Genomic DNA, 8,995 nt, shown 5'->3' with positions numbered 1-8,995 from the left:
TTTGCTTCTTTGCTAAGTGAGGCGATTCCGAACAACAGCCATATGGCCGACACCTTCTACGAGGTGAAGAAGATTGTGAAGGGGTTGGAACTGTCCCATCAAAAGATTCATACATGCCCGAAAGGGTGTATTTTGTTTTGGAAGGATGATGCTCAGTTGTCTGCATGTAGGGTGTGTGGCAGCGACCGATACAAGCAGACTTCCAAAGGCAGCCTAGTGCCTTTGAATGTTCTTTTTTATTTCCCGATCACACCCAGGTTGCAAAGACTGTTTGCAACGAAGAACATTTCGGAGGAAATGACATGGCATTCGAAAAATCCCCGAGTTCAAGGCACAATGGCACACCCTAGTGACAGTGCAGCTTGGAAACACCTCGATTGTCGGTTTCCTGAGTTTTTTTCTAAGCCTCGTAATGTGAGACTTGGCTTGTGTACAGATGGTTTTGCTCCTCATGGTAAGTTTGGGGGACAATATTCTTGTTGGCCTGTCATTTTGACCCCTAATAACTTGCCTCCCTCAATGTGCATGAAAAGACAATTCATGTTCCTTTCGTTACTCGTTTCCGGTCCTAAAAACCCTAAGGGCAACTTGGATGTTTACATGCAACCGTTGATAGAGGAGTTGAAACTGTTGCGGGAAGTTGGCGCGACAACTTATGATATTTCGAAGAAACAAAATTTCAATCTTCAAGCAGCCATCCTATGGACCATCAGTGACTTCCCGGCTTATGGCATGTTGTCTGGTTGGGCCACAGCCGGTAAGAAAGCTTGTCCACATTGCATGGAGAAGAGCAAAGCATTTTGGCTCGAACATGGTGGTGAAATTACTTGGTTTGATTGCCACCGGCAATTCCTTCCGACAGATCACCCTTTCCGGAACAGTAAAACTGCGTTCTGTAAAAACAAAGTAGAGAAAGGTGCCCCTCCACACATCATGTTAGGAGAGGAGCTGTGAGAATGTGTGAAGGACCTCCCGAAGGCTACTGATGGACCCGATTCAATTAAAAGGCTGAAAAATGAAAAGAAGGGGTGGTTCAAGCAAAGCACCTTGTGGGAGCTCCCATATTGGAAGCATCTCCTCATTCGTCACAACTTGGATGTCATGCACATTGAGAAGAACTTCTTCGATAAGTTAATTCACACTGTAATGGATGTGAAAAAGCATACGTGTGACACGCCATCTGCTCGGAATGACATTGCCAGATATTGTAAACGTCCCCAGCTTCATCTTCAAGAGGATGATAGAGGAAAAGAGGTCATGCCAAAGGCTCCATTCGCTCTTGACAAGGCTCAGAGAAAAGTTTTGTGTGAGTGGGTTAAGCAGCTGCGGTTCCCTGATGGTTACGCCTCCAATTTGAGCAGATGCGTAGATTTTCAAGCGTGTAAGCTCCATGGAATGAAAAGCCATGACTGTCACGTGTTCATGGAGAGGATGTTGCCCACAGCTTTGAGGGAATTGCTCCCTGACCATATTTGGAATGCAATTATAGAGATCAGCCAATTCTTCCGCGACTTGTGTTGCTATACAACATCAGTTAGTGACATGGAGAGATTGGAGAAAAACATACCTGAGATCCTCTGCAAGCTTGAGAAGATCTTCCCTCCTGCATTCTTTATCTCCATGGAGCATTTGCCAATACATTTGCCATACGAGGGGAAGTTATGTGGTCCTGTACAATACAGATGGATGTATCCCTTCGAAAGGTAAATCAAATACCCTTATTTCACATCCTTTGTTTTACATCCTAATCGCTTGTTCATATAGTTACATAACAACTGTAATTGCAGGTTCCTCAATCATTTGAAACGGAAAATTGGGAACAAGGCTCGAGATGAAGGGTCCATATGCAATGCTTATCTCACTGAAGAGATAGCAAACTTCTGCTCCAATTACTTTCAGTCGACAGTTGATACTAAAACTCGAGATCTTGGTCGAAATGTGAATGCCGACGTTGAGTCCACATCGGACGACACTGAAATACCAGAGTTGTTCAAAGAGGACAGTGGTCGTGTGTCAAATGAGGGTAGAACTCGGTTCTTAGATGACAAAGAACTCGAGTGTGCACATTTGTTCGTGTTACGAAACACCGGCATTCTTGGCGAATACGAAAGGTATATTAGGCCCAGGTATTCAGTGTATTCGTATTTACGATCATTTACAATGATGACTTTGTAGATTTACAATGTGTGTTTGGCCTTGTAGGAAGTTTGAGGATTACATTCTTAGTACTCGACCTTTCCTGCGTAGAGAAGAAGTGATGGAGAACTTCGAAGCTGAATTTTCTAATTGGTTTCATCACAAGGTGATATACGCGGTGTAACCGTGAAATAATTCTGTATTTTAAATCTTGCATTTCAATTCATTGAATTCAGGAACCGTGATATTGATATTCAACCACTTTATAGGTGGTCGAAGAGAAGCCAAATTCGGATGTCTTGCGAGCGTTATGCATGCGTCCCTTCAGGCGAGTTCGTACTTGGGGCCAGATTTTTGTAGGTGGATTTAATTTCCATACACATGCCCATGGTAAGCACAAATCCACCATGAATTATGGTGTGTGTGTATCAAGTGAGGATGGCGGAGAGTACTTCGGCATTTTAGACGACATAATTGAACTTGTCTACACGGGACCCAAGAGACAGTTCAAGACAATTTTGTTTAAGTGCAATTGGATGGATTGTGGTAGGGAAATGAACATACACGAACAATACAGGCTAATAGAAGTAAATCATACTAAGAAATACCCCAAATATGATCCATTTGTCTTACCTTACCAAGTGGCTCAAGTGTACTACGCATCATACCCTAGCCTGAAATGGGACCGTGTTCAATGGTGGTTTGTGTTTAAAACACAAGCACGGTCAGTGGTTGATGCTCCGGTGGACTCAGAGTTTCTGCAATCACCATCCCCAACAGTACATGCAACGCTTTGCCCACCGAATGACATTCCGGACTACGTTAGGGAAGATGATGATGAAGACGATGACCATGGTTTTGTGATCTCAAGAGATGAAGACGATGAATCTAGTATCGGCTCTAGTGATAGTGACGATGATGATGACATCGATGTAGTATTAGATGATAGTAGTGGTGACTCTAGTAGTGAAAGTAGTGATGAGAGTACTGAGTAGGAGAATATGTTAATCTCCTTTAAAAAGTATGCTTCTTATTGTAAAATCAAAGTATTAATTAGGCTTATGTAAAACTTTTCAATGTTCCGTCGCAAAGTTCCTATGGAAAAAAATTCCGTCGCAATGGGTAAAAGCTTCTGACGGACTATTCCGTCGGTAGGTTGTGACGGAACTTATTCCGTAGGAAGTTTGCGACGGAAAAACTCCATAGGAACGTTGCCTGCTTCCTATGGAACTATCCGTTGGAAAGTTTCCAAGGTTCCGACAGAAAATTCCGTCGGAAACGTTTATACTTCCGACGGAATTTTCCGTCGGAAACTGAGAACCTTTCCGACGGAATACCTTCCGTCGGAAGCTTGCGACGGACTTCCCTTTCAGGTCAAACATAGGCTCCGATAAAAATAAATCCGTCGGCATGGTCTTTTTCGACGGAAAATCCCTCGGTATTGGCCAAATTTCCTACGAAGTGAATTCCAACAACGCTTTCCGACGGAATTCCGTCGGAAACTGCCTTTTCCGACGGATTTGGAAGGTGTTCCGACGGATTTTTTCCGTTGTAAATGAGGTGTTTTCTAATAGTGCAACATTGCACACATGTCAATGTACTACTTTGACTTTATTTGTTTATAATTAAATATTAATGAAAATTATTTTAAAAATTATATTTTGAAACTTTATATATATACCAATTTAACAACATACTTTATGTTAAAATATGTTTTTATTATGTTAGTAAAAAATTATGATCAAAACTAATACATGAATATTGAAAAAAGTCTAACGTCTCATATATTTTGGGATGGAGGGAGTATTATGAATAATGTTTAAAATCTAAAAATAACCAATAAAAAGAAACGGAGGAAGTATTATGAATAGTATTTGAAATCGATAATAACCAATAAAAAGAAACGAAGGGGTACCCTACAAAATTAATCATCCTAATGTTTTGTCAAAAAAAAAAAATCATCCTAAAGTAATTGAAACACTTTAATATACATTTTTGTTGATACATAAAATTATTTTACCTTTAATAATTTTGATCGTGTATTTATTATAATTAATTGATACTATGAAATTTTATACAATGTATCAATTTTTTTGTGCATATTATTTATGAATTCAAGTCAATCTCCTAAAAATTATGCCGATTAAAGTGATGTGCACTTTAAAAAAATGGAGGGATTATTTTTCTTGCAATAAATGTCTGAATTTACTATAAAATGATATATTATAATTGTAGTTAAATAAAGATATCTTAATGAATGTTATTTTTTCATAGTAATTATTTATATCAAAGTTATCAAAATCGAAATTCCACTTTGAATTAGAAGGGATTTAGATGTGTATGTATTACTGATGATAGTAGTCGTTTCAAAAGTTTTCCTACAAGTTTTTATTTCTCACATGAGAAGTTTTTTTCTTGTTTAAGGCTAAAAATATTTTAATTATGCAATTTTATTTTGACAATAATTATTCTTACAATATAGGAGAATTCGAGTGAGATGATTTTTAGTGCTTGTGACTATTCACCATAATTTTATTTGGTATGTATGCATGTATGAATTTTTTAATACTCGCATAGTATCATATTAGGTATTTAATATACTTTGAAAATTGAAGTGACGTCATTATAAGAAGATTATGATTTTTAGATTGTTTAATAAATTCTATTTAATGACCTGTTTACAAGCATGATAAGAAGTGATAATTTATTTATTACATGATACATTTATTAAAAGTGAACTGAATCATGTATTTATTTAATTATAAGTAACAAGAAAAAATTAATGTAAGCTTTGTTCAAATTTATAAGAAAGAGCTAAATTTATTATTTCTGAAACATGATTATTATTTATTACTCACTCATATTTATAGATTGGGACAAGAAATTTAATACTCTTTTATAGAATGAGTTGAGTCAAAGAAGGATTCCAACGTAGAAGTGTAATTATGCAAAATTGTGTGTGTCATAACCATGTAATAAATTGATTAATCACGAAATTAAGGGGCGAATGCAATAAATTATTACATATAAATATTTAAAAATATGATATTTAAAAATATAATATTCTAACGGATAAATCACAAAAGAAATTTAGGATATTACTCCTTAATAAAGTTGTTCTCTTTGTAGGGTAGTATTTGTTATAGAAATTCAAAACAAGAGTTTCCCAGTCATTAATACCAAGTGCAGTTCTATTCAATCCATTGTACCATAATTTAGCTTTACCACATAGAGAGAAGGGAAAAAGAATCTCCCTGATTTGGTCCTGTGTGACCCCAGCTTGTCTAATGGTGTTGCAATATTAGCAAAAGTCCAAGATGTGAAGATTTGGATCTTCACCCTTAGCTCCGCTGAATTGCTTCCTTTCAATCATAGTAATGAATTGGGGTTTAATCTTGAATTGTACTCCCTCGAGATTTGGTGCGGGGGCAAGGTGTGGAAAATCTGCCAGGGACGGCTGCGAATAATCGCTGAGCTTACGAGGTGGTTGAACCGTCATCTCTGATTCTAGTTCTAAAGAAACTTTTGTTTCACTAGAATCATATGGGGATTCCAAAGGTGTAATACCCTCGGAAGTAGCTCGTACCTGTCTAAAAAGATTCTTCTTCTTATGAAAAGAACGTTCGATTTCAGGATCGAATGGGATGTAACCTGATCTAGAACTTCTGGGCATAAACACAGAACTAAACAAACAAGTATGAGAAACTGTCCCAAAGAACTTGCGTTCTCTGAGACTAAAGAAAATAATCTAGACTACAAAAATAATCAGAAATAAAAATAAAACCGTTTCCCCGGCAACAACGCCAAATTTTGACAGGCTAAAGTCGTATCACCTAATTAAAAGTAATTCCTAAAACCACTAACTACTATAAATAGGGAAGTAGGGTCGAATCCACAGAGAAACTGGTCTTTCTATTCCTAATTAATTAATATAATCTAAATTATCAAGTAACCAAATTGTTTTTGTGAGAATTAAACTAATAACTAAACTAAAGCAAATTAAATAAGGGAGGAAAACAATAATAAAAGGCCTAGAGTATAGGTTCACCAATAAATAATATTCCAGGGTAAAACATAATAATTAATCATCAATGCATATATTAATCAGATCATAAAGGGCTTCCGCTACGTGTTACGATCACATAATTAATCTACCGGTATTAAATCGCATCTCTCGAATCTTGACTTAACCATTTATAAATTAACCTGCCTATTGAAACTAAGCCCAAACATCAATTCTCATCTCTCGAATCTCGAATCAATATTGCATAACTCATACAATTAAACTTGCGCAAATCTAATTGCATAGCATTAAATCAATCAATAGGAAATCAACCAAAACATCGACAATCAACAATAATAAATTACCCCGTCATATTAATTATGGATCCCCACAACCCTAGAAATAAAACTACTCGCACATATTTAAATCTAAACTAAGCAAGGCAATTAAAGAAAGCATAATTAAATCAAAGCAATTAAATTATTGAAAGTAAAGAGGGAAGAAATCGTTACCAAAGTAGACGGAAGTAAAGAATTGCATAAACTAAAAGTGTCGAGAGGGATCAAGAGTATTAACTAAAAGCTTAAAACTAAAAACTAAGAAATTAAACTAATGAGAAAAGTAGAGAGAGAGAGAGAGAGAAAAAGAAGGTCCCAAACTCTCTTAACAAAAGCGTATTTATATTAAACTAAGAAAACCTAAGCTAAAACGAAGATTAAAAGTGCTAAACAACACACGCCCGGTCGGGCGCCATCTCGCCCTGCCGAGCGCGCCTTCGGGCAAGGGCTTGCCCGACCGGGCGAGGGCTTGCCCGACCGGGCGAGCTTCTGGGCGAAATTGGACTTCTTCAATTGGGCCGTTTCTTAGCCCAATTCGCATTTCCTCTTTGGGTTCTGAATACATGGTCTATTGCCTCGGACTCTTCTTCTTCGCCGAGCCCTTAATCACCGATTTGATGACTCCAACCGATCTTGGGCTTCGGAATGTGGTCATATGAATGCGACCTTACTCCAATGCTCGTAGTGGCTCTAATAAATCTGGGAAAATGCTCCAAATCCGCAATTTCTTATAAAACAATACCAAATCTACGAAAACACTAGAAAACGCATATTAGTAATAAAAGTAGCTCCGTAGAGCTCAAATAAACATAATTATGACCATTGGGACGGGGAATAAATATATGTACAATAGACTTATCAAAGAGAGAGAATAAGAGGTGGTGGTGATGGTGGTGGTGGTGGTAGCTGCTGTGATAGTGTGATGGTGGTGGTGTGAGAAAGATAATGCCGCAATGGGCGAGGGTTGAGCATCGCTTTCTCTCTCCAAGCTTCCCACCACTCGGGCCTCGACCCTCCTCTCGTTCGTTTTGTTTACTGCTCCTTAACTTGGGTAAATCTGATCCCAGCACCGTGCTGGAGTAAGTAGTCCAGTACAAGCAGCAATTAAAAATAAAAATAAAATACCAGAATTCTTATCAGTAAAATAAGTTTTAAAACTGAAAATTATTATCATTCTGAAAGTTAAACTGTCATACCGCACCAAGTTATCGTTAGAATAAAAGATTTGAGATTTATCAAATAAACTAGTTTGGTGCCTTGTACGATTCGTGGGTTGTTTATTGAATTTTAAAATGAACTTTTTATTTATATTCCAAGTTTTAAAATATATCATTGTTAAAAAATTAGTTAGAAATTGATGTGATTTTGTGACGATTTAAATTATGTAGTAGGCATGTAATGACTAATAATAATATTAGTGAAAATGTTTGATTTAAAAAATTATATAAAAAAAATATAGCAAAGTAAGCGTGAAATATTAGAGTTTTTTTTTTTTAAAATTAGCCAAAAATAGAGTAAAAAAAAAATTGTTCTAAGCCCGTTGGGTTGATCCGAACCCGAAACTTTGGGCTAGCAGCCTAGCATTGAACATTTCTTAACCCGTGACATGGAGTGACTTGACCCGAAATGACCCATGACCCGACCCGATTAACAGGTCTACATACAACGATAAAATCGTATTAGATTGTGAAGTATTTAATTTCAATCAATTAGAATGTACTCCCTCCGTTCCTGAAAGTTCGACTCACTTATTACTATTCATGTGGTCAAAATAAAAATAACTTTGACCATATTTTATGATTTATACAATGAAAATAGACTGACTGAGTAAGGGTGATTCGGCCCTACCCACGTATACGACCTTAGGCTGAAGGAAGAGACTAAAGCGAATTATTCATCAAGCTCTTTTTACCAAAAAGAGGCAACTTCAGGGCCATCTCCCGCGTGTAAGGTGTGCTAGTGTTATCGAAAGGATTGAATCTCTGGTTCGCTAATCCATGTTCTACACGGCCAAGGAAGTTTAGTGCTCTCCTATTCCTACTTCCCCGTCACTGCCGATAGCACAGCTGAGGCAGTGACGGATTCTCTGCCCCTGAGGGGTGAGCGACAGAAGTTTGGAAAGAGAAGGTCACGGCGAGACGAGCCGCTCTAACCTTTAGTCGACCAACCACCATCTCCTTCCTAGGAAACTATTTGCCTTTGAATTCCTTTCCTAGCGGCATTACCGGTTGAAAGGGCTTAAGTCTTAACTCCGGATTCCACAACAAAGCCAGGTGCTTGCTTCCCTCGCATAATCTCGAATGTTATCAGTTCCGGTACGTAGACCAAATAATACAATGCAAGCAAAAGTTCCGGTGACTGATCCTGCCATAATGGACTCTTACCTATAGAACCGGCAACCGAAGTCGAGCGAGTAGGGTCTAATTCCCTGCGGGAGGATCCTTCTTTTATTTCGCATCGCATTTTTCATCAAAAAAATGGTAAATGAACAAATTTGATCTTATTAGATTCCCCTAAT

Source organism: Chenopodium quinoa, unplaced genomic scaffold (assembly GCF_001683475.1).
Source record: "Chenopodium quinoa cultivar QQ74 unplaced genomic scaffold, ASM168347v1, whole genome shotgun sequence".
NCBI lineage: Eukaryota > Viridiplantae > Streptophyta > Magnoliopsida > Caryophyllales > Amaranthaceae > Chenopodium > Chenopodium quinoa.
Note: the sequence above shows the minus strand (reverse complement) of the source record.